The sequence below is a fragment of the Salmo salar genome, chromosome 24 (assembly GCF_965601325.2).
Source record: "Salmo salar chromosome 24, fSalSal1, whole genome shotgun sequence".
NCBI classification, from domain to species: domain Eukaryota; kingdom Metazoa; phylum Chordata; class Actinopteri; order Salmoniformes; family Salmonidae; genus Salmo; species Salmo salar.
This window is the reverse complement of record NC_138314.1, coordinates 41,931,039-41,957,593: the sequence shown is the minus strand read 5'-3', so window position 1 is coordinate 41,957,593 and position 26,555 is coordinate 41,931,039. Positions and strand designations below refer to the sequence as shown.

General features: G+C 45.2%; 1 protein-coding gene across 1 annotated transcript in view; it reads right to left on the bottom strand.

The window, feature by feature from the left end:
* The window catches only part of LOC106585906 (transmembrane protein 132C), a 481,307-nt gene that overhangs the window by 226,172 nt on the left and 228,580 nt on the right, over nucleotides 1–26,555 (bottom strand). The gene's annotated exons all lie outside the window — the stretch shown is intronic.

Below are 26,555 nucleotides of genomic sequence, written 5' to 3'. Positions count from 1 at the left end.
TCCCGCGCTCGACTCGAAAATGCACTTTTCCTTCAGAACTCCTCCAAACAGTTTGGAAAATACTTTATTTTAAGGACAAAATTGTTCCCAGTGGCTGTGGGACATAAAAAAAGCAAACACAGTCCCAAAACCATTCTTTCATAATTTAAGACCATTGTTAAGTAAAACCAATCCCCCATGTCTCTCCTTTTTGAGTGCTGTTTCACCTATTTTATTCTACTTCTCATGTCCCTTTATAACAATTTACTTTGAAGGACCTTACAGTAAAAGATAGTCTGTAAAAAAAAAATGACACTGAAAGCAACAAAATAAATCTATAAACTGTAAATTATGTACTAGAACTGAACTGGGGAGAGGGGTAATAAAAATGTAATCCAGTCTGGCTATATTCTGGAAAGCATTGGACTTTTCCAACATCTTTTCATGACAAGGTTGCTAATAAAACCCAGATAGTCAATCAAGTAGTCACCCACAAGATAAAACAACGTACACTGTATGTATAGGGGTGGATGTGTATGTTTTCACAACTACAGTGTGTGAATCGGTAAAATCAACTCTCTGTTATTGATCATAGGCTACATGGAGATGTAATGTATTACGCCAAACAGTACATGCCTCATTACTGAAACGACAGAACACTCTTCACCTCGCTCCCAATTACTGTCCCAACTGAGTGCAGACATGCTCCCCTACTGTCCTGACTGAGTGCAGACATGCTCCCCTACTGTCCTGACTGAGTGCAGACATGCTCCCCTACTGTCCTGACTGAGTGCAGACATGCTGCCCTACTGTCCTGACTGAGTGCAGACATGCTGCCCTACTGTCCTGACTGAGTGCAGACATGCTGCCCTACTGTCCTGACTGAGTGCAGACATGCTCCCCTACTGTCCTGACTGAGTGCAGACATGCTCCCCTACTGTCCTGACTGAGTGCAGACATGCTCCCCTACTGTCCTGACTGAGTGCAGACATGCTCCCCTACTGTCCTGACTGAGTGCAGACATGCTCCCCTACTGTCCTGACTGAGTGCAGACATGCTCCCAATTACTGTCCTGACTGAGTGCAGAAATGCTCCCCTACTGTCCTGACTGAGTGCAGACATGCTCCCCTACTGTCCTGACTGAGTGCAGACATGCTCCCCTACTGTCCCAACTGAGTGCAGACATGCTCCCCTACTGTCCTGACTGAGTGCAGACATGCTCCCCTACTGTCCTGACTGAGTGCAGACATGCTCCCCTACTGTCCTGACTGAGTGCAGACATGCTCCCCTACTGTCCTGTCTGAGTGCAGACATGCTCCCCTACTGTCCTGACTGAGTGCAGACATGCTCCCCTACTGTCCTGACTGAGTGCAGACATGCTCCCCTACTGTCCTGACTGAGTGCAGACATGCTCCCCTACTGTCCCAACTGAGTGCAGACATGCTCCCCTACTGTCCTGACTGAGTGCAGACATGCTCCCCTACTGTCCTGTCTGAGTGCAGACATGCTCCCCTACTGTCCTGACTGAGTGCAGACATGCTCCCCTACTGTCCTGACTGAGTGCAGACATGCTCCCCTACTGTCCTGACTGAGTGCAGACATGCTCCCAATTACTGTCCTGACTGAGTGCAGACATGCTCCCCTATTCACAGAATAAAGCCCAGTTTAAATAGAACACTGAGGTTATTATGTGTTACTATTATCAGGGACTATTATCAGGGACTGACAGACAGTTTGTGTGTGTGTGTGTGTGTGTGTGTGTGTGTGTGTGTGTGTGTGTGTGTGTGTGTGTGTGTGTGTGTGTGTGTGTGTGTGTGTGTGTGTGTGTGTGTGTGTGTGTGTGTGTGTGTGTGTGTGTGTGTGTGTGTATGATTGACTGACACAGCAGTGAGACGAGGTCCAGTCCATCACACACCAAACCCAGACATGACGGGAGCCGAGGGAGGGGACACTCCAGGAGTCCAGAGGTCTGTCAACACAGGCACCAGGCAGCTCCTGACAGCCCAGACATTAAAGACAGTCAACATGCCCAAAGTTTCTATAGGCTGATCTATGTTTAGTACCACAGTATCTACAGGCTGATCTCTGTTTAGTGTCACAGTATCTACAGGCTGATCTATGTTTAGTACCACAGTATCTACAGGCTGATCTCTGTTTAGTCCCACAGTATCTACAGGCTGATCTCTGTTTAGTCCCACAGTATCTACAGGCTGATCTATGTTTAGTACCACAGTATCTACAGGCTGATCTCTGTTTAGTCCCACAGTATCTATAGGCTGATCTATGTTTAGTATAATAGTATCTACAGGCTGATCTCTGTTTAGTCCCACAGTATCTACAGGCTGATCTCTGTTTAGTATCACAGTATCTACAGGCTGATCTCTGTTTAGTATCACAGTATCGACAGGCTGATCTATGTTTAGTACCACAGTATCTACAGGCTGATCTCGGTTTAGTATCACAGTATCTACAGGCTGATCTCTGTTTAGTGTCACAGTATCTACAGGCTGATCTCTGTTTAGTCCCGCAGTATCTACAGGCTGATCTCTGTTTAGTCCCGCAGTATCTACAGGCTGATCTATGTTTAGTACCACAGTATCTACAGGCTGATCTCTGTTTAGTCCCACAGTATCTACAGGCTGATCTATGTTTAGTATCATAGTATCTACAGGCTGATCTATGTTTAGTATCACAGTATCTACAGGCTGATCTATGTTTAGTACCACAGTATCTACAGGCTGATCTATGTTTAGTCCCACAGTATCTACAGGCTGATCTCTGTTTAGTATCACAGTATCTACAGGCTGATCTATGTTTAGTACCACAGTATCTACAGGCTGATCTCTGTTTAGTCCCACAGTATCTACAGGCTGATCTCTGTTTAGTACCACAGTATCTATAGGCTGATCTCTGTTTAGTATCACAGTATCTACAGGCTGATCTATGTTTAGTCCCACAGTATCTACAGGCTGATCTATGTTTAGTCCCACAGTATCTACAGGCTGATCTCTGTTTAGTCCCACAGTATCTCCAGGCTGATCTCTGTTTAGTATCACAGTATCTACAGGCTGATCTATGTTTAGTCCCACAGTATCTATAGGCTGATCTATGTTTAGTATCACAGTATCTACAGGCTGATCTCTGTTTAGTCCCACAGTATCTCCAGGCTGATCTCTGTTTAGTATCACAGTATCTACAGGCTGATCTATGTTTAGTCCCACAGTATCTACAGGCTGATCTCTGTTTAGTATCACAGTATCTACAGGCTGATCTCTGTTTAGTCCCACAGTATCTACAGGCTGATCTCTGTTTTGTTCCACAGTGTCTACAGGCTGATCTCTGTTTAGTCCCGGGCCAGACTTAATTGAAGTGTGACATTTTCACAGCGCAAAATAATTGTGTAATGTGCAAAAATACTGTAAACCTCATTATAATCTCGTTGTGTGATTGAATTTGACATTTTTCTTCGACAATGTGTGTTAAAAGAAGATAACTACTTATTAACTAGAGTAGTAAACACTAAAACTGTAGTAAACTGGACAATACATAGTTGCCTCTTTATAGCGCACATTGTTGAAGAAAAGTTTCAAATTAAATCCCACGGCTAGATTATAATGAGGTTTATGGTAATTGTTGCACTTTGCACCATTGATTTGCTTTTGCACTATGAAAATGTTGCCCAATAGTCTAACACTAGCTGGTCAGGCCAAGCGAGAATAATGCCTGTTTAACCAGAGAGGGGGGTTGGGGAGAGAGGTGGGGTGGGGAGAGAGGGGTAGGGCACTTAGGGGACGCTAGGAAGCCATCTGAGGTCTGGGGGCCTGGCGTTGAGGCCCTGGCGGGGCCTGTTCATCAGTGTAGCGGGCACAAGGACAGAGTGACGCCGTGATGCCGTGACTTACGGGCCGGGGCAGTGTGCATGGCGCGGCGGGCAGTAAATCGCCCCCACTCGGACGGGCAGCGCGGCTTGCAGGAGCGATAAGTCTGGGGCCGTTGCGTTACCTTGAAGCCCTCTAGAGGAGCCGTGTAATCGAATGAGTCAGATTTATACTACGGAGAGCCGAGAAGGAGAGAGATCCTCTCTATCACTGCCTCCTCATTGTAGGCTAGGCTACATCCCCCCTCCTCCTCCTCCCCCTCTGCTTCCCAGTACCCTCCTACTCTTCTTACCTTCATTCCTCTCTACACTCAGGAGAGTGACATTCCTCTCCTTATTCAACCACTTCCCACCCCCCACATTCAGCTCCTTACATTTTTCCTCCTACCCTCCCTTCCCTACACACACACACACACACACACACACACACACACACACACACACACACACACACACACACACACACACACACACACACACACACACACACACACACACACCACCAACACCACACTCCTAGATACTACTAGAAATTATAAGACACTCCTAGATACTACTAGATAGTCCTAGATACTACTAGATAGTCCTAGATACTACTAGATACTACTAGATACTACTAGGTAGTCCTAGATACTACTAGAAATTATAAGATAGTCCTAGATACTACTAGATAGTCCTAGATACTACTAGATAGTCCTAGATACTACTAGAAATGATAAGATAGTCCTAGATACTACTAGATAGTCCTAGATACTACTAGATAGTCCTAGATACTACTAGAAATTATTAGATAGTCCTAGATACTACTAGATAGTCCTAGACACTCCTAGATACTACGAGAAATTATAAGATAGTCCTAGATACTACTAGATAGTCCTAGATACTACTAGAAATTATTAGATAGTCCTAGATACTACTAGATAGTCCTAGATACTACTAGATAGTCCTAGATACTACTAGATACTACTAGATACTCCTAGATACTACTAGATAGTCCTAGATACTACTAGATAGTCCTAGATACTACTAGATACTACTAGATACTACTAGGTAGTCCTAGATACTACTAGAAATTATAAGATAGTCCTAGATACTACTAGATAGTCCTAGATACTACTAGATAGTCCTAGATACTACTAGAAATTATAAGATAGTCCTAGATACTACTAGATAGTCCTAGATACTACTAGATAGTCCTAGATACTACTAGAAATGATTAGATAGTCCTAGATACTACTAGATAGTCCTAGACACTCCTAGATACTACGAGAAATTATAAGATAGTCCTAGATACTAGTAGATAGTCCTAGATACTACTAGAAATTATTAGATAGTCCTAGATACTACTAGATAGTCCTAGATACTACTAGATAGTCCTAGATACTACTAGATACTACTAGATACTCCTAGATACTACTAGATAGTCCTAGATACTACTAGATAGTCCTAGATACTACTAGAAATTATTACATAGTGCTAGATACTACTATATAGTCCTAGATACTACTAGATAGTCCTAGATACTACTAGATAGTCCTAGATACTACTAGATACTACTAGATACTCCTAGATACTCCTAGATACTGCAAGATAGTCCTAGATACTACTAGATAGTCCTAGATAGTCCTAGATACTACTAAATAGTCCTAGATACTACTAGAAATTATTAGATAGTCCTAGATACTACTAAAAATTATAAGATAGTCCTAGATATTACTAGAAAGTATTAGGTAGTCCTAGATACTACTAGATAGTCCTAGATACTACTAGATAGTCCTAGATACTACTAGATAGTCCTAGATACTCCTAGATACTACTAGAAACTATTAGATAGTCCTAGATACTACTAGATAGTCCTAGATACTACTAGAAACTATTAGATAGTCCTAGATACTACTAGATAGTCCTAGAAACTACTAGAAACTATTAGATAGTCCTAGATACTACTAGATAGTCCTAGACACTCCTAGATACTACTAGAAACTATTAGATAGTCCTAGATACTACTAGATAGTCCTAGAAACTACTAGAAACTATTAGATAGTCCTAGATACTACTAGATAGTCCTAGATACTACTAGAAACTATTAGATAGTCCTAGATACTACTAGATAGTCCTAGAAACTACTAGAAACTATTAGATAGTCTTAGATACAACTAGATAGTCCTAGATACCACTAGAAACTATTAGATAGTCCTAGATACTACTAGATAGTCCTAGATACCACTAGAAACTGTTAGATAGTCCTAGATACTACAAGATAGCCCTAGATTGTCCTAGATACTCCTAGATACTTCTAGACAGTACTAAATACTACCAGACACTCCTAGATACTACTAAATACTCCTAGATACTCCTATACAGTACTAAATACTACAAGATACTAATAGATACCCTTAGACAGTAATAAATACTACTAGATATTACTAGATACCTAATAAACATATAGTCTTACAGATAATGAGATCGAGGGACACATGCCTCACTACACCAAGCCAAGTCAAACACCAACAACAACCCATCTCTACCCATCTGGGAAAGTAAAATACCAACAACAATCCATCTCTACCCATCTGGGAAAGTAAAACACTAATAACAACCCATCTCTACCCATCTGGGAAAGAAATGTATGATGAAGACGACAACACAAACACTTTTTCCCTAAACAAGTCATCATGAAGTTTGGACAGCAGACAATGTGGCTGGACAGCAGGCTGTCTCAGATTTGTTCGACGATCAACACCCCACCATCCTCAGCTCGGTTTCATCCTGAAACAAACTCTCTCAATCTGTTTGCTAGCCGAGGAATCACACTGCCTGCCGTCGTCGCAGCAAGTCGCCTGTGATTAGGGCCCGCTTGTCCTGAGCCTTCAAACGTTGTTGTGGAGGTTGTTGTGGAGGACCAATCAAATGAAGGGGGAAAAAACTGAGACAACAGACAGACAGACGCTTTCACTTCTTCAATCGAATGTTTGTAGCAGAAAAATGGTGTCCCTAGCTGAGGGTATAAGAAAGCAGACTCTACCTAGTCTTCATCTAACTGTACCTAGTCTTCATGTCTAATGATGTTCTGTGTTATGTCATTCTGTATTACGTTTCATGTTTTGTGTGGACCCCAGGAAGAGTAGCTGCTGCTTTTGCAACAGCTAATGGGGATTCTAATAAAATACCAAAAATACCAAATATCTCCGTAGGTACGGGACTAATTCTGCCCTAAAAACGAAGCTGCACTGTTTGTGAGATTAAAAAAAATAATAACCAGGTTTGCAGATGGGAACAGCTGTTTTCTCCAGCCCTGCTAGGCTTCTCTTCCAGTGCCCCCTACAACATCCCAGCTGCTGCCTCCCTCCGTTCGTTATATAAGTTTACCGCAAATGTTATTGTGTAATGAATTGTAGCTGAAAACAGAATGTGTTTGTGTGTTTGTGTGTTTAATTAGCATTATGAATGAACAGAAGACATCAGGTTCTATATGTTTACAACATATCCTGGTGTTAAATGCAGACGACAGCACAATATGCCGGAGAACAGTGTCAACCAATAAGCTTGTAGAAAACTTGTAATTAAATCATCTAATTTGGAAGAAAATAAAAGGTAAAGCTGCTTAACTAAAGATAACTCAACCCTAACCCTATTCCCCTAAACAACACTAGCTTAGAGATAACTCAACCCTAACCCTATTACCTTACACAACACTAACTTAGAGATAACTCAACCCTAACCCTATTCCCTTAAACAACACTAACTTAGAGAACTCAACCCTAACCCTATTCCCTTACACAACACTAACTTAGAGAACTCAACCCTAACCCTATTACCTTACACAACACTAACTTTGAGATATTTCAACCCTAACCCTATTCCCTTACACAACACTAACTTAGAGAACTCAACCCTAACCCTATTCCCTTACACAACACTAACTTAGAGAACTCAACCCTAACCCTATTACCTTACACAACACTAACTTAGAGATAACTCAACCCTAACCCTATTCCCTTAAACAACACTAACTTAGAGAACTCAACCCTAACCCTATTCCCTTACACAACACTAACTTAGAGAACTCAACCCTAACCCTATTACCTTACACAACACTAACTTAGAGATAACTCAACCCTAACCCTATTCCCTTAAACAACACTAACTTAGAGAACTCAACCCTAACCCTATTCCCTTACACAACACTAACTTAGAGATAACTCAACCCTAACCCTATTACCTTACACAACACTAACTTAGAGATAACTCAACCCTAACCCTATTGCCCTAAACAACACTAGCTTAGAGATAACTCAACCCTAACCCTATTCCCCTAAACAACACTAGCTTAGAGATAACTCAACCCTAACCCTATTCCCTTAAACAACACTAACTTAGAGATAACTCAACCCTAACCCTATTCCCTTAAACAACACTAACTTAGAGATAACTCAACCCTAACCCTATTACCTTACACAACACTAACTTAGAGATAACTCAACCCTAACCCTATTCCCTTAAACAACACTAACTTAGAGATAACTCAACCCTAACCCTATTCCCCTAAAAAACACTAACTTAGAGAGAACTCAACTCTAACCCTATTCCCCTAAAAAACACTAACTTAGAGATAACTCAACCCTAACCCTATTCCCTTACACAACACTAACTTAGAGATAACTCAACCCTAACCCTATTCCCTTAAACAACACTAACTTAGAGATAACTCAACCCTAACCCTATTCCCTTAAACAACATTAACTTAGAGATAACTCAACCCTAACCCTATTCCCTTACACAACACTAACTTAGAGATAACTCAACCCTAACCCTATTCCCTTACACAACACTAACTTTGAGATATTTCAACCCTAACCCTATTCCCTTACACAACACTAAATTAGAGATAACTCAACCCTAACCCTATTCCCTTAAACAACACTAACTTAGAGATAACTCAACCCTAACCCTATTCCCTTACACAACACTAACTTAGAGATAACTCAACCCTAACCCTATTCCCCTAAACAACACTAGCTTAGAAGAAGATGAGGAGGAGAAGGAAAATGAGAAGGAACATGGGGATGTAGAAGAGAAGGAATGGGGGAGGAGGAGGAAGATGACGGCGAAGAGGAGAAGGAATGGAGGAGGAGGAAGAGGATAGTGAAGAGGAGAAGGAAGAGGGGAGGAGGAAGATGACGATGAAGAGGAGAAGGAATGGGGAGGAGGAGGATGAGAACGACGAAGAGGAGAAGGAATGGGGTATAAGGAAGAGGATGAAGAACAGAATAAGGAACAGGGAGGAGGAGGAAGGTGACAATGAAGAGGAGAATGAATGTGGGACTAGGAGGATGAGGAGGAAGAGGATGAAGAGAAGGAACAGGGGGAGAAGGAGTGAAAAGGTCAGTCATTAGCATGTTCCATGAGTCTGTTTGTGTGTGGTGAGCAAATGCTGAGGGTGGCATTCAGGCCTTCAGACTAATCCAATTGGCATTTAATTAACTGGGGACCCAGTAAAGGGAGTTGACTTGCTCTAATCGATTCCAGATCGTCAGACAATACAAATAAACAGTCCCACTCAGGAGTCTGACAGCGAGAAGGCTGGATTAGCTCTGGTTCCACTACACCGAACCGGCAGCTCCCAGAAAGGGTGAAGCAACCTTTGCACCACAAACAAACAAACACACAGACTGGTTTCCCCCCAGGCCCTCTCGTTTGCCTTTGCTGTGGCACACACGAACAACCAGTTGGGTCTGGGTAAAACAACATGTCAAACAAGAAGATTGGACAAACAAACAAACTGGTACTGTGCGAGGGCAGGAGAAGAGTAGATGTGGGAGTAGTGGGGTTTGTGTCAGAGTTCCAACCAACAAACAGAACGGTTGGGGTGTCTGAGGGGTCCCTGTGGGGCCTTCACCACTCGCTGCCTTGGCAACCCTTTACCACCGGCCCACAGTCTTCGATTGGCTTATTGGCTTATTGGACACAGCCCCAGGCCTGTGGCTGCTGTGTTTTTCTGGGCTGGCCCGCGGGGATCTTGGCGCTGCCAAGCACGGTCACTTGTGCTTAGAGTGGCACACACACTGAGAGAGACAGCACTGAATACAGGCTTCTTCCCCAAATGGCACTCTATTCCCTACATAGTGCACTACTTTTGACCAGAACCATATGGCCATGTGGGACCTGGTCAAAAGTAGTGCACTATGTAGGGAATAGGGTGCCATTTGGGACACCGCCCAAGGACTGCCCTGAGAAAGGAAGGGAGCGAGACCCCACCCCTGTCCCTAACAGTGTGACCCAGGCCTGCCCTGAGAAAGGAAGGGAGAGAGACCCCACCCCTGTCCCTAACAGTGTGACCCAGGCCAGCCCTGAGAAAGGAAGGGAGAGAGACCCCACCCCTGTCCCTAACAGTGTGACCCAGGCCTGCCCTGAGAAAGGAAGGGAGAGAGACCCCACCCCTGTCCCTAACAGTTTGACCCAGGCCTGCCCTGAGAAAGGAAGGGAGAGAGACCCTGCCCCTGTCTCTAACAGTGTGACCCAGGCCTGCCCTGAGAAAGGAAGGGAGAGAGACCCTGCCCCTGTCTCTAACAGTTTGACCCAGGCCTGCCCTGAGAAAGGAAGGGAGAGACCATGCCCCTGTCCCTAACAGTGTGACCCAGGCCAGCCCTGAGAAAGGGAGAGAGACCCTGCCCCTGTCCCTAACAGTGTGACCCAGGCCTGCCCTGAGAAAGGGAGAGAGACCCTGCCCCTGTCCCTAACAGTGTGACCCAGGCCTGCCCTGAGAAAGGAAGGGAGAGAGACCCTGCCCCTGTCCCTAACAGTGTGACCCAGGCCTTCCCAGCGGCCTTTGAGCTCCATCAGATGCACTTAGCTCAGATCTCTTGACACCAGGTTGAGAGAGAGGACAAAGGGAAACTTAGAGAGCTTACCACACACACACACACACACACACACACACACACACACACACACACACCACACACACACACACACACACACACACACACACACACACACACACACACACACACACACACACACACACACACACTGAAAGGCCCACACACAGACACACAGCTGAATTATTTATCAGCTACATCAGAGCGCTGATATAACCACAAGATAGTGAGTGTCTTGGCTAAGGCGGGAGGGAGAGGGTGAATGGATGGATGGATGGATGGATGGATGGATGGATGGATGGAGGAAGGGAGTGAGGGAGGGAGGGAGTGAGGGAGGGAGGGAGGAAGGGGGATGGATGGAGGAAGGGGGATGAAGGAGTTTGGCTAAGACAATCCATCAAGAGGACCTTTATTTGAATTGAATATGCAGGTTTGGAATTGTATTTATAAAGCATCTCAGAGTAGGAGTGCTGATCTAGGATCAGGTCAGCCCTGTCCATACAATCTGATTTAATGTGATACACTGTGTTAAAATGGTTACAAAGGGTTACAGAGGCTTAAATAGGGTTACAGAGGGTTACAGAGGCTTACAGAGGGTTACAGAGGCTTACAGAGGGTTACAGAGGCTTACAGAGGTTTACAGAGGCTTACAGAGGCGTACAGGGGGTTACAGAGGCTTACAGGGGCTTACAGAGGGTTACAGAGGTTTACAGAGGGTTACAGAGGGTTACAGAGGCTTACATAGACTTACAGAGGCTTACAGAGGTTTACAGAGGCGAACAGAGGCTTACAGAGGCTTACAGAGGCGTACAGAGGCTTACAGAGGCTCACAGAGGTGTACAGAGGCGTACAGAGGCTTACAGAGGGTTACAGAGGCTTACAGAGGCTTACAGAGGGTTACAGAGGTTTACAGAGGCTTACAGAGGTTTACAGAGGGTTACAGAGGGTTACAGGGGGTTACAGGGGGTTACATAAGCTTACAGAGAGTTACAGAAGGTTACAGAAGGTTACAGAGCTTACAGAGGGTTACAGAAGGTTACGGAGGGTTACAGGAGGTTACAGAGGGTTACAGAGAGTTACAGAAGGTTACAGAGGGTTATAGGAGGCTTCAGAGGGTTACAGAGGGTTACAGGGGGTTACAGGGGGTTACAGAAGCTTACAGAGGGTTACAGGGGGTTACAGAGGGTTACAGAGGGTTACAGAGGGTTACAGGGGGTTACAGGGGGTTACAGAAGCTTACAGAGGCTTACAGGGGGTTACAGGAGGTTACAGAGGGTTACAGGGGGTTACAGGAGGTTACAGAGGGTTACAGGGGGTTACAGAGGGTTACAGGGGTTTACAGGGGGTTACAGAAGCTTACAGAGGGTTACAGGGGGTTACAGGAGGTTACAGAGGGTTACAGAGGGTTACAGAAGCTTACAGAGGGTTACAGGGGGTTACCGGAGGTTACAGGGGGTTACAGGGGGTTACAGAAGCTTACAGAGGGTTACAGGGGGTTACAGGAGGTTACAGAAGCTTACAGAGGGTTACAGAAGGTTACAGAGGGTTACAGGAGGTTACAGAGGGTTACAGAGGGTTACAGAGGGTTACAGGAGGTTACAGAAGCTTACAGAGGGTTACAGGGGGTTACAGGAGGTTACAGAAGCTTACAGAGGGTTACAGAAGGTTACAGGAGGTTACAGAGGGTTACAGGGGGTTACAGGAGGTTACAGAGGGTTACAGGGGGTTACAGAGGGTTACAGAAGGTTACAGACTAAACCAAAATAAGCCAAGAAGTCACCTAAGGAACAAAGTAGAGTCAAATAAAGCTCTCAGCGACGGGTCATTAAACTGCACTTAACCAACGTAACGTCTATTGTTGCTTTTCACAAAACAAATAAACCAAAAAGCTTGATTTGGGATACAATTTGAATATTCAAATGTGAATGCAAATGAAGTGACTGCTGTCAGAATAAATGGCTGTTAAAGGTAGAAGTCACCTCCCACTGACTGCTGTCAGAATAAATGGCTGTTAAAGATTGAAGTCACTGCACGCTTTAAACGGCATCCGGACACCAGGTTTTAAACGATGCCAAAACAAGTTTATTTCTTAAACATTTTTGGGGATAGCCTGGAAATTAACTCGGCAGGGAATTCCTGATTAGTGCCAATATTTACGTAAGTGAAAGAACTCAGTTGTGTGTAGTTAATGCTTTAATACAGGGCTGCTGGCAGAAAAGTAACTCAAGCACACCAGACTGATTAACAGTATCTAAGGAGGACCTGTCTCAGATGGCCACACACACACACACACACACACACACACACACACACACACACACACACACACACACACACACACCACACACACACACACACACACACACACACACACACACACACACACACACACACACACACACACACACACAGAGAGGCAGGGTGGGTGGTCTGGCTCTGGCTGAATGCTAGCTTTCACATCAGACCATAAAACCAGAAACGCTACAGTCTAAGCATCCAAACTCACTCACCTAACGACAGCACCAATATTTAGCTGAAACCTAAGGATTTCCCTGGCATTCACTGAAACCATACTTGACAGAAAAATCATTGACTGGCTTAAACTGCCATCTCTGAATTACATCTGAAGAGAAGCCCTACAGTCATCTACAGTCAAGTCCCCACTAACATACCAATAACATTCTCTAAGAAACCCCGAGGTTGGGATTAAATGCAAGGCACACAATTAGGGAAAGGGAAAGGGGGGATACCTAGTCAGTTGTCAAACTGAATATATTCAACTGAAATGTGGCTTCCAAACGGGGTGGCAGCGTAGCCTAGTGGTTAGAGTGTAGGACTAGTCACCGAAAGGTTGCAAGATCAAATCCCCGAGCTGACAAGGTACAAATTTGTTGTTCTTCCCCTGAACAAGGCAGTTAACCCACTAGGCTGTTGTTGAAAATAAGAATTTGTTCTTAACTGACTTGCCTAGTTAAATAAAGGTTAAATAACTTTTGGCCCAACTCCTGTGAATCATTCCAAACATTTGAAGGTAATTTACACTGCCATGTGCAGAATGTACCATGAATGCAATCTCCTCCAAAGAAAATGTCTTTAAAAGATGCATCGTCAGCTGTATAGCGTGTTGTGCTGTATAGTGTCCTGTGCTGTATAGCGTGCTGTGCTGTATAGCGTGCTGTGCTGTATAGCGTCCTGTGCTGTATAGCGTGCTGTGCTGTATAGCGTGCTGTGCTGTATAGCGTGCTGTGCTGTATAGCGTCCTGTGCTGTATAGCGTCCTGTGCTGTATAGCGTGCTGTGCTGTATAGCGTCCTGTGCTGTATAGCGTGCTGTGCTGTATAGCGTCCTGTGCTGTATAGCGTGCTGTGCTGTATAGTGTCCTGTGCTGTATAGTGTGCTGTGCTGTATAGCGTGCTGTGCTGTATAGCGTCCTGTGCTGTATAGCGTGCTGTGCTGTATAGTGTCCTGTGCTGTATAGTGTGCTGTGCTGTATAGCGTGCTGTGCTGTATAGCGTCCTGTGCTGTATAGCGTGCTGTGCTGTATAGCGTGCTGTGCTGTATAGTGTCCTGTGCTGTATAGTGTGCTGTGCTGTATAGTGTGCTGTGCTGTATAGCGTGCTGTATAGTGTCCAGTGCTGTATAGTGTCCTGTGCTCTGTATAGTGTCCTGTGCTGTATAGTGTCCTGTGCTGTATAGTGTGCAGTGCTGTATAGTGTCCTGTGCTGTATAGTGTCCTGTGCTGTATAGTGTGCAGTGCTGTATAGTGTCCTGTGCTGTATAGTGTCTAGTGTCCTGTGCTGTATAGTGTGCTGTGCTGTATAGTGTGCTGTGCTGTATAGCGTGCTGTATAGTGTCCAGTGCTGTATAGTGTGCTGTGCTGTATAGCGTGCTGTATAGTGTCCTGTGCTGTATAGTGTGCTGTGCTGTATAGTGTGCTGTGCTGTATAGTGTGCAGTGCTGTATAGTGTGCTGTGCTGTATAGCGTGCTGTATAGTGTCCAGTGCTGTATAGTGTCCTGTGCTGTATAGTGTCCTGTGCTGTATAGTGTCCTGTGCTGTATAGTGTGCTGTGCTGTATAGTGTCCAGTGCTGTATAGTGTCATGTGCTGTATAGTGTGCAGTGCTGTATAGTGTCCTGTGCTGTATAGTGTCCAGTGCTGTATAGTGTCCAGTGCTGTATAGTGTCATGTGCTGTATAGTGTGCAGTGCTGTATAGTGTCCTGTGCTGTATAGTGTGCAGTGCTGTATAGTGTCCTGTGCTGTATAGTGTCCAATGCTGTATAGTGTGCAGTGCTGTATAGTGTGCAGTGCTGTATAGTGTCCTGTGCTGTATAGTATCCAGTGCTGTATAGTGTCATGTGCTGTATAGTGTGCAGTGCTGTATAGTGTCCTGTGCTATATAGTGTCCTGTGCTGTATAGTGTGCAGTGCTGTATAGTGTCCTGTGCTGTATAGTGTGCAGTGCTGTATAGTGTGCAGTGCTGTATAGTGTCCTGTGCTGTATAGTGTCCTGTGCTGTATAGTGTCCTGTGCTGTATAGTGTGCAGTGCTGTATAGTGTGCAGTGCTGTATAGTGTCCTGTGCTGTATAGTGTCCTGTGCTGTATAGTGTGCAGTGCTGTATAGTGTGCAGTGCTGTATAGTGTCCTGTGCTGTATAGTGTGCAGTGCTGTATAGTGTCCTGTGCTGTATAGTGTGCAGTGCTGTATAGTGTCCTGTGCTGTATAGTGTCCTGTGCTGTATAGTGTGCAGTGCTGTATAGTGTCCTGTGCTGTATAGTGTCCTGTGCTGTATAGTGTCCTGTGCTGTATAGTGTCCTGTGCTGTATAGTGTCCTGTGCTGTATAGTGTGTTCTGCATTGAATCCCAGTCCAAGTCATATCCTACAAAAGGGGTAAAGGTGTCGATAGTTTCCCTGAATACTACATTTAAGCTTGTGTCCCATTCTGTGTATTTTGATGAAATCCTTGTGTCTGTGAGTGCAAAAGCGGTCCATTGCATGACCCTCATGTCTCTACCATAGAAAAGTAATGAGATTGAATGCTGCACTTCCTGATTTTTACTTCCTGCTTTACTCCCATGGGTAAAATGTTACTATGGCCTCTGGTCCACCCACCACAGCCCTATTGACTTGAATGGTGATGTCGTTTCCTGTAATTATATTTCTATACTCTCTGTTTCACAGTAAATGAGGAAGGATGGAACACGTGGCATCTACCACGACCCCTCTCTCCAAACCAAGACATGTCCAGGAAGGATGGAACACGTGGCATCTACCAAGACCCATCTCTCCAAACCAAGACATGTCCAGGAAGGATGGAACACGTGGCATCTACCAAGACCCAAGACCCATCTCTCCAAACCAAGACATGTCCAGGAAGGATGGAACACGTGGCATCTACCAAGTCCCATCTCTCCAAACCAAGACAGGTCCAGGAAGGATGGAACACGTGGCATCTACCAAGTCCCATCTCTCCAAACCAAGACATGTCCAGGAAGGATGGAACACGTGGCATCTACCAAGACCCATCTCTCCAAACCAAGACATGTCCAGGAAGGATGGAACACGTGGCATCTACCAAGTCCCATCTCTCCAAACCAAGACAGGTCCAGGAAGGATGGAACACGTGGCATCTACCAAGACCCATCTCTCCAAACCAAGACATGTCCAGGAAGGATGGAACACGTGGCATCTACCAAGACCCATCTCTCCAAACCAAGACATGTCCAGGAAGGATGGAACACGTGGCATCTACCAAGTCCCATCTCTCCAAACCAAGACAGGTCCATGATCAGATCAAAGTCCAAAAAGAGCAGATGCTGCCATTTGCTCATTTGTTAAGCAAAAAATGGTTTATTTTCTCTTCAAATATCAGTTTGGTTTAGTTACATCTGAGCAGCCAACAGACCCAGGGAGGCAGTAATCGATTCAGACAGACGTGTGTATCCCATCTCACCAGCATGGCTTGATGCCACGCCACACTGCTAGCTAGTTGGCTGGGGTGTTGCTTATTGGGGCCCTGAAGCATGTTGGCTGCAAATGTTATAACGCTTCCTACTAACCACCAGCCCCAATTTCAAATGTTCCTCTGGGAGGGCAAGTGAGATATAGCCTACAGTATATAGTATGTTGTTCAAGATGATGCAATACAGGAACAAATATGTCACCAAGGAGCCTCTAATAGGGTTAATGTTTTTGGGGGTTGAACATCAACGTTTAGCCATTAGCCCTTTGCAGGAAGAATGTTCAAGAACAATGACTGTACCCATTATGACACAAGAGGATTTAGCTGGATGGTAGAGCGCTTGACTTTAACTTGATCCCTTGAAAAGAAGGCGAGAAGGGGGGAGGGAGGGTGAAGAGAGAGAGGGAGAGAGATGGAGAGAGGTTGGAAAACCCATACCGGGAGAAAAAAATTAAATATATGTAGAACTAATGATGTGGTGTAGATGGATCCAGAGTCATGGAGGTAGAACTAATGATGTGGTCTAGATGGATCCAGAGTCATGGAGGTAGAACTAATGATGTGGTCTAGATGGATCCAGAGTCATGGAGGTAGAACTAATGATGTGGTCTAGATGGATCCAGAGTCATGGAGGTAGAACTAATGATGTGGTCTAGATGGATACAGAGTCATGGAGGTAGAACTAATGATGTGGTCTAGATGGATCCAGAGTCATGGAGGTAGAACTAATGATGTGGTCTAGATGGATCCAGAGTCATGGAGGTAGAACTAATGATGTGGTGTAGATGGATCCAGAGTCATGGAGGTAGAACTAATGATGTGGTGTAGATGGATCCAGAGTCATGGAGGTAGAACTAATGATGTGGTGTAGATGGATCCAGAGTCATGGAGGTAGAACTAATGATGTGGTGTAGATGGATCCAGAGTCATTAGCGAGCTCATTAAAGGGGGATAAGTGATTCTTACAGATGATTAACTTACAAAAAAAAAACACATGTAAAAAAATCACATGGGAAAAAGGTACACGTGAGTCATACGCATGTGTTTTTACTTTTATTTCATTGGGAAGATGGTAGTGTTTTCAAAGAGACTAAGTGTTTGTACCACAACAGACCAATCACAGAGATCCTTTTTAAACCCATCCATCCATCCATCCATGTCCACAAACAGAAATAAAGAGAGGCATTGACAGAAAAGTGGAATGGGGTAATGGGTATGCAGTAATTAACTTCTCTCTTTTCTTGAAAGAAGAGGTTTAGTGACGATCTATTGATAGACATTCAGCCCCTCTTGAGAAGAAAACGCTAGCAGTGTAAAAAGCCTTGAAACCAGGCCACAAGGTTTTGAAGTTGCAGGTGGTGGCTACCTCATCACGTGACCATGAAAAACCATAAGGACTCATGTCCACTGCACTTTCACATGTACATTTTCACATTTTAATGTCAATTAGGGCTTTCAAATTATAAAAAAAACAAATGTTATGGAGTTTATCGCTGGATTTGCTCAAATTGAGCTGTAATTTTATATTTTTTTTATACAAAAAATAATTACAAGAATATTATCGTTTTGATTTTGACTGAAGTAACGGTTAGCAAATTTCGGTAAATTAATAAACACACTTTCTTTACCCTCAAAGTCAAATTGTTTTGACATCGCATTGTTGTTTTTAGCTGTATAGATGATGTAAAGTATTTAGGATGTTTTCAGTCTATTTGGAATACTTTCAGACAATGCGTAAAAAAAAAATGTTGCACTAAAATTACCAAAAGTTAACTTGAGTTAAGTGATTAACTGTGACAGCGCTAATTGTAACATGCTAAAGGGGATAAATAGGGAGACGTGGAGCCCTATCTTCTCCGTTCTTTTCACTGGGCTTCTTCCAACGGTCACTGACCACCGTATGAAGAAGAGAGCTGTGCATCTGCAGCAGTAACACTGAACGCATGGCTCAGGAAAAGCAAATCATTCTTTTAACACACTTTTATTCTTTTACTCAGGTAGGCTAAGTTAGCTTTTCACAGAATGGCATTATGGAATTTTTTATTCCATATGTAGAAACATTGCTACTTCAATATGTTAACACCACCTTGAAGAGAATCATATTATTTCTCCACCACAAGTGAACTTGCAATTTCACATGTAAAAGTTAGATTTTCACATGTGAATGTTTCTTACATGTGAAACTGCAAATTGGATTTTCACGTGATTGTTTCACATGAGTTTTTAACATGTGCGACTGCAATTCACATGTGAGGTGGAAACATGTTTTTCTTCTCGCATGAAAAAATGGACTCTTAAATTTACTACATGTTCAAATATGGTTTCGCAGGTGAAATATAAGCTCAACATGTGAACACAGCTATTTCACATGTGAAACTGCAAATTTTACATGTGTTTTCTTTTGTAATGTTAGAGCACCATCACACTCCAATGCTTCCTCCACCTCCTTCGCCTCCTCTTCTGAACAGTAGAAAAGAGAGGAGAGATGGAGTGGGGATGAAGAGGGAGGAGAAGAGCAGAGGAAGCGAGAGGGTAGAGACACGAGAATATGGGGGACTAAAGCGGGGGACTGAACACAATTATATTTCTTATTTTGTTGGGAAGAGCGGTAAGGTTTCCATAGAGACGAGGTGTTTGTACCACAACAGACCAATCACAGAGATCCTTTTTAAGCCCACCTATCCGTCTATCCATCCATCCATGTCCACAAATGGAATGAAAGAGTGGCATTGACAGAAATGTGGAATGGGGTAATGGATATGCAGCAATTAACTTCCCTCTTTTCTTGAAAGAAGAGGTTTAGTGACGATCTATTGATTGACATTCAGCCTCTCTTGAGAAGAAAACGCTAGCAGTGTAAAAAGCCTTGAAACCAGGCCACAAGGAGGAGGGAGGAGACGACCTGACAGACAAGCAACAGCTTTATTCTACCTAGTTACCCTAACAAAGATAAGACAGGAGTGGAGAGAGAGAGAGAGAGAGAGAGAGAAAGAGAGAGAAATCTTCAGAGAGTTGGGATGACAGCCATGGACCTTGTCCAGCCAAATGACCTTTCAGTGCTAAATAAAGAAATGAATAAAACAAATAACGCTGTGAGGGAGTGGGAGAGGGAGACGCCTGGACCGAGGTGGTTTGCATCGGCCCCGGCCTCCATTCATTGTGGATGGAGACGTGGTGGGCGGCCATGGCAGGCGGTGAAAGACCGACGGCTCCTCTCCCCTGTCTGTGAACCAGGTGCAGCAGACTGATAACACACCACAGCCCTGTCAGCACCAGCCCTTTATTTTTAGGGAGCAATATCCTCTGCTTGCGTTAGTGAATGGCCTTCAATCACCGCCACCGTCTTTCACTCCTCTTTCTTTATTTCCCTTTTTGCCCCCTCCACCCCTCTCCTCCACCCTTCTCCTCCCCCTCTCCTCTCTCATTCCAGAGGACAGCCAGCGAATGTTCCTCACTTCCTCCTTCCTTGTCATGAGTGTCATTTCGTTTCGAGGGTAGTGGAGGTGAGGTGAGAAGGGCAAAGTGTGGTGTCACACAGATTTGCTGGAGTCTGGATGGTCTCTGTCTAGAGAATACCCCCTCTGTCTAGAGTAGACCCCCTCTGTCTAGAGTAGACCCCCTCTGTCTAGAGTAGACCCCCTCTGTCTAGAGAATACCCCCTCTGTCTAGACAAGACCCCCTCTGTCTAGAGTAGACCCCCTCTGTCTAGAGACGACCCCTCTGTCTAGAGACGACCCCTCTGTCTAGAGTAGACCCCCTCTGTCTAGAGTAGACCCCCTCTGTCTAGAGTAGACCCCCTCTGTCTAAAGTAGACCCCTCTGTCTAGAGAAGACCCCCTCTGTCTAAAGTAGACCCCTCTGTCTAGAGACGACCCCTCTGTCTAGACAAGACCCCTCTGTCTAGAGTAGATCCCCTCTGTCTAGAGTAGACCCCCTCTGTCTAGAGTAGACCCCCTCTGTCTAGAGTAGACCCCCTCTGTCTAGACAAGACCCCCTCTGTCTAGACAAGACCCCCTCTGTCTAGAGTAGACCCCCTCTGTCTAGAGTAGACCCCCTCTGTCTAGAGAAGACCCCCTCTGTCTAAAGTAGTCTCCTCTATCTAGAGACGACCCCTCTGTCCAGACAAGACCCCTCTGCCTAGAGTAGATCCCCTCTGTCTAGAGAAGACCCCCTCTGTCTAGAGAAGACCCCTCTGTCTAGAGTACACCCCCTCTGTCTAGAGTAGACCCCCTCTGTCTAGAGAAGACCCCCTCTGTCTAGAGAAGACCCCCTCTGTCTAGAGAAGAACCCCTCTGTCTAGACAAGACCCCTCTGTCTAGAGTACACCCCCTCTGTCTAGAGAAGACCCCCTCTGTCTAGAGAAGACCCCCTCTGTCTAGAGTAGACCCCCTCTGTCTAGAGTAGACCCCCTCTGTCTAAAGTAGACCCCTCTGTCTAGAGAAGGCCCCCTCTGTCTAGACAAGACCCCCTCTGTCTAGACAAGACCCCATCTGTCTAGAGTAGACCCCCTCTGTCTAGAGAAGACTCCCTCTGTCTAGAGAAGACCCCCTCTGTCTAGACAGGAGACCCCTCTGTCTAGAGTAGATCCCCTCTGTCTAGAGAAGACCCCCTCTGTCTAGAGAAGACCCCTCTGTCTAGAGTACACCCCCTCTGTCTAGAGTAGACCCCCTCTGTCTAGAGTAGACCCCCTCGGTCTAGAGAAGACCCCCTCTGTCTAGAGAAGACCCCCTCTGTCTAGACAAGACCCCTCTGTCTAGATTACACCCCCTCTGTCTAGAGAAGACCCCCTCTGTCTAGAGAAGACCCCCTCTGTCTAGACAAGACCCCTCTGTCTAGAGTACACCCCCTCTGTCTAGAGTAGACCCCCTCTGTCTAGAGTAGACCCCCTCTGTCTAGAGAAGACCCCCTCTGTCTAGAGTAGATCCCCTCTGTCTAGAGTAGACCCCCTCTGTCTAGAGTAGATCCCCTCTGTCTAGACAAGACCCCCTCTGTCTAGAGTAGACCCCCTCTGTCTAGAGAAGACCCCCTCTGTCTACAGAAGAGCCCCTCTGTCTAGAGTAGACTCCCTCTGTCTAGAGTAGACCCCCCTCTGTCTAGAGTAGACCCCCTCTGTCTAGAGTAGACCCCCCTCTGTCTAGAGTAGACCCCCTCTGTCTAGAGTAGACCCCCCTCTGTCTAGAGAAGACCCCCTCTGTCTAGAGAAGAGCCCCTCTGTCTAGATTAGACCCCCTTTGTCTAGAGAAGACCCCCTCTGTCTAGAGAAGACCCCCTCTGTCTAGAGTAGACCCGCTCTGTCTAGAGAAGAGCCCCTCTGTCTAGAGTAGACCCCTCTCTGTCTAGAGAAGAGCCCCTCTGTCTAGAGTAGACTCCCTCTGTCTAGAGAAGACCCCCTCTGTCTAGACAAGACCCCCTCTGTCTAGACAAGACCCCCTCTGTCTAGAGTAGACCCCCTCTGTCTAGAGAATACCCCCTCTGTCTAGAGAAGAGCCCCTCTGTCTAGAGTAGACCCCCTCTGTCTAGAGAAGAGCCCCTCTGTCTAGAGTAGACCCCCTCTGTCTAGAGAAGAGCCCCTCTGTCTAGAGAAGAGCCCCTCTGTCTAGAGAAGACCCCCTCTGTCTAGACAAGACCCCCTCTGTCTAGACAAGACCCCCTCTGTCTAGAGTAGACCCCCTCTGTCTAGAGAAGACCCCCTCTGTCTAGAGAAGACCCCCTCTGTCTAGAGTAGACCCCCTCTGTCTAGAGAAGACCCCTCTGTCTAGATTACACCCCCTCTGTCTAGAGAATACCCCCTCTGTCTAGAGTAGACCCCCTCTGTCTAGAGAATACCCCTCTGTCTAGAGAAGAGCCCCTCTGTCTAGAGTAGACCCCCTCTGTCTAGAGTAGACCCCCCTCTGTCTAGAGAAGACCTCCTCTGTCTAGAGAAGACCCCCTCTGTCTAGAGAAGACCCCCTCTGTCTAGAGTAGACCCCCTCTGTCTAGAGTAGACCCCCTCTGTCTAGAGTAGACCCCCCTCTGTCTAGAGAAGACCCCCTCTGTCTAGAGAAGAGCCCCTCTGTCTAGATTAGACCCCCTCTGTCTAGAGAAGACCCCCTCTGTCTAGAGAAGACCCCCTCTGTCTAGAGTAGACCCCCTCTGTCTAGAGAAGAGCCCCTCTGTCTAGAATAGACCCCCTCTGTCTAGAGAAGAGCCCCTCTGTCTAGAGAAGACCCCCTCTGTCTAGAGAAGACCCCCTCTGTCTAGAGTAGACCCCCTCTGTCTAGAGAATACCCCCCTGGGGAGCCTTGTCTGTACAATTAAAGGTTATAGCGCAGTGTAAGGACTCTATGTACTGTGTGTGTGTGTGTGTGTGTGTGTGTGTGTGTGTGTGTGTGTGTGTGTGTGTGTGTGTGTGTGTGTGTGTGTGTGTGTGTGTGTGTGTGTGTGTGTCAGATTTTCCGTTAGCTGATAATTGTGGCATTTGGCTGTTTTTTGTTGTTGAAAATCAGATAAATAAAAGTGTCTATTTGTCCGGGAGAAGAATAAGAAATCCATTGTGAAATAATGCTTTTTAGCCTCTTCATTGATGGAAATACCAGTTGATGGGCCATCTTATTGGTCTATGGGTTAATTTGCATAATTTAGTGGAATTAAATTGCCGCGTGTACATATCAGTTATGTATTTTATTTATAACACCCGCACAGCATACAGATACAGAGCCTATGAGCTGAAAATCTGTCAGACAGCGTTTTTTTATAAGCCCAATCACTGCACAACAATTCTTAATGCAATAGTGTGTTAAAAATCATTTTGGGGCAAAAATTATTTTTCATTTATTTCTGAACTGGTTATTGAAGCGTACTTCCCAATGCATACGCAATGGAAGGCAGGCTTCATCAGCGCATCACACACCACTTTGCAATGAGCTGGAGGCAGAATCCATTTTGAAAACATAGCTAGTTACTTGTTTGAAACCTGAACGTTTTACTACATTTTATGAGGCATGTTTTACCTTGCTTCAAAGTAGCCTAGGCTACATCCGACTATATCCGTGGAGGCAATTATTTTCATGTTCAATTGGTTATCAACTTTGTTTAATTGTCCGGTAGCCAAATGCACGTTCATGCATAGCCTTCTGCATTGTAGCGCTGAGCTAATAATGTTAGGAAATAATAGTTTATCAACATTTTAAGCTAAATGTTCTGACCTGTTGCATCAGACTCTTTTTGTTGTCGTTGCTTTTTAACGTCTTTCTACGTTGCCTAGGCCTACTGGTTGTACGAATCTGGGATCTATCGTCCCACAACTGTCCCAGATTCTGTTTGGGTTATTTCTTTCTCCACAAGCTGACCAATAGAATATGTAAAATGTTCTACTATGAGGGATAGTACACTATAAATACAAAAGTATGTGGACACCCTTTCAAATTAGTGGATTTGGCTATTTCAGCCATACCCTTTGATGACAGATGTATACAATCGAGCACACAGCCATGCAATCTCAATAGACAAACATTGGCAGTAGAATGGCCTTACTGAAGGCTAACTTTCAACTTGGCACCATCATAGGATGCCACCTTTCCAACAAGTCAGTTTGTCAAATTTCTGCCCTGCTAGAGCTGCCCCGGTCAACTGTAAGTGCTGTTATTGTGAAGTAGAAACATCTAGGAGCAAAAACGGCTCAGATGCAAAGTGGTAGGCCACACAAGCTCACAGAACGGGACCGGGGAGTGCTGAAGCAAGTAAAAATTGTCTGTCCTCAGTTCCAACACTCACTACCGAGTTCCAAACTGCCTCTGGAAGCAACGTCAGCACAAGAACTGTTCGTCTGGAGCATCATGAAATGGGTTTCCATGGCAGAGCAAATGCACACAAGCCTAAGTTCACCATGCGCAATGCCAAGCGTTGACTGGAGTGGTGTAAAGCTCGCCGCCATTGGACTCAGTGGAAATGCTTTCTCTGGAGTGATGAATCACACTTCACCATCTGGCAGTCGACGGACGAATCTGGGTTTGGCGGATGCCAGGAGAACGCTATCTGCCCAAATGCATAGTGACAACTGTAAAGTTTGCTGTAACGACACACTAACATCTACAAAGTGGTCGGTAACGACACACTGACATCTACAAAGTGGTCGGTAACAACACACTGACATCTACAAAGTGGTCGGTAACGACACACTGACATCTACAAAGTGGTCGGTAACGACACACTAACATCTACAAAGTCAGATGTAACGACACACTGACATCTACAAAGTGGTCGGTAACGACACACTGACATCTACAAAGTGAGATGTAACGACACACTGACATCTACAAAGTGGTCGGTAACGACACACTGACATCTACAAAGTGGTCGGTAACGACACACTGACATCTACAAAGTGGTCGGTAATGACACACTGACATCTACAAAGTGGTCGGTAACGACACACTGACATCTACAAAGTGGTCGGTAACGACACACTGACATCTACAAAGTGGTCGGTAACGACACACTAACATCTACAAAGTGGTCGGTAACGACACACTGACATCTACAAAGTGGTCGGTAACGACACACTAACATCTACAAAGTGGTCGGTAACGACACACTAACATCTACAAAGTGGTCGGTAACGACACACTAACATCTACAAAGTGGTCGGTAACGACACACTGACATCTACAAAGTGGTCGGTAACGACACACTAACATCTACAAAGTGGTCGGTAACGACACACTAACATCTACAAAGTGGTCGGTAACGACACACTGACATCTACAAAGTGGTCGGTAACGACACACTGACATCTACAAAGTGAGATGTAATGACACACTGACATCTACAAAGTGGTCGGTAACGACACACTGACATCTACAAATTGAGATGTAACGACACACTAACATCTACAAAGTGAGCTGTAACGACACACTGACACCTACAAATTGAGATGTAACGACACACTAACATCTACAAAGTGGTCGGTAACGACACACTGACATCTACAAAGTGGTCGGTAACGACACACATCATTTTCTGTTCAGATTAACTACCATAATCTACATGTGATTTCTGTCATTCTGAGAACCCTAATCAGGTTACGCACCCAATGAATATGGGTCTGTTAAATTTCTCAAATATTCGGTAAATTAAAATGCTGCCGGTCAAATGTCCGCCGCCACATTTATCATAATGGAAACCCTGGTGTGTGTGTGTGTGCGAGTGTGTGCGAGTGTGTGCGAGTGTGTGCGTGTGTGTGCGTGTGTGTGCGTGTGTGTGCGTGTGTGTGGTGTGTGTGTGTGCGTGTGTGCGAGTGTGTGTGTGTGTGTGTGTGTGTGTGTGTGTGTGTGTGTGTGTGCGTGCGTGCGTGCGTGTGTGCGTGTGTGTGCATACTTGTGAAACAACGGCTAAAATACCATCAGACGCTACAGTAGTATACCTGTGCCCTTAAATAATATTTTTTTTGAAATATGTACAGTACCTGCATATGCACGGAGACCCTAAGGCTCTCTCTCTATATCTCTTCTTCTCTCGCTCTCAGGGCTCTCCCAGGCTCACAGAGGAAGCCACTTCAGTCATTTGTCAGTTCTGAGGAAGACAGGACCTGAGACAGGGTGCCAAGACCGATTCTGCTCAAAGAGCGTCTTGTACATTTCCCCACATTTATTCCCCATCCCTCAATCATTCCTACTGCCACCGTTACTGTCCCAAACGGCACCCTATTCCAGAGCTCTATGGGCCCTGGTCAAAAGTAGTGCACTACATAGGGCATATGGAACACATCCCTACTGCCTGCCTTATACTCTCTTATACAACTCTAATGAAAACACCAGCCAGACGTCACCAGTTCATCCCAAATGGCACCCTATTCCCTATAAATGTTTTTAGTGCACTACT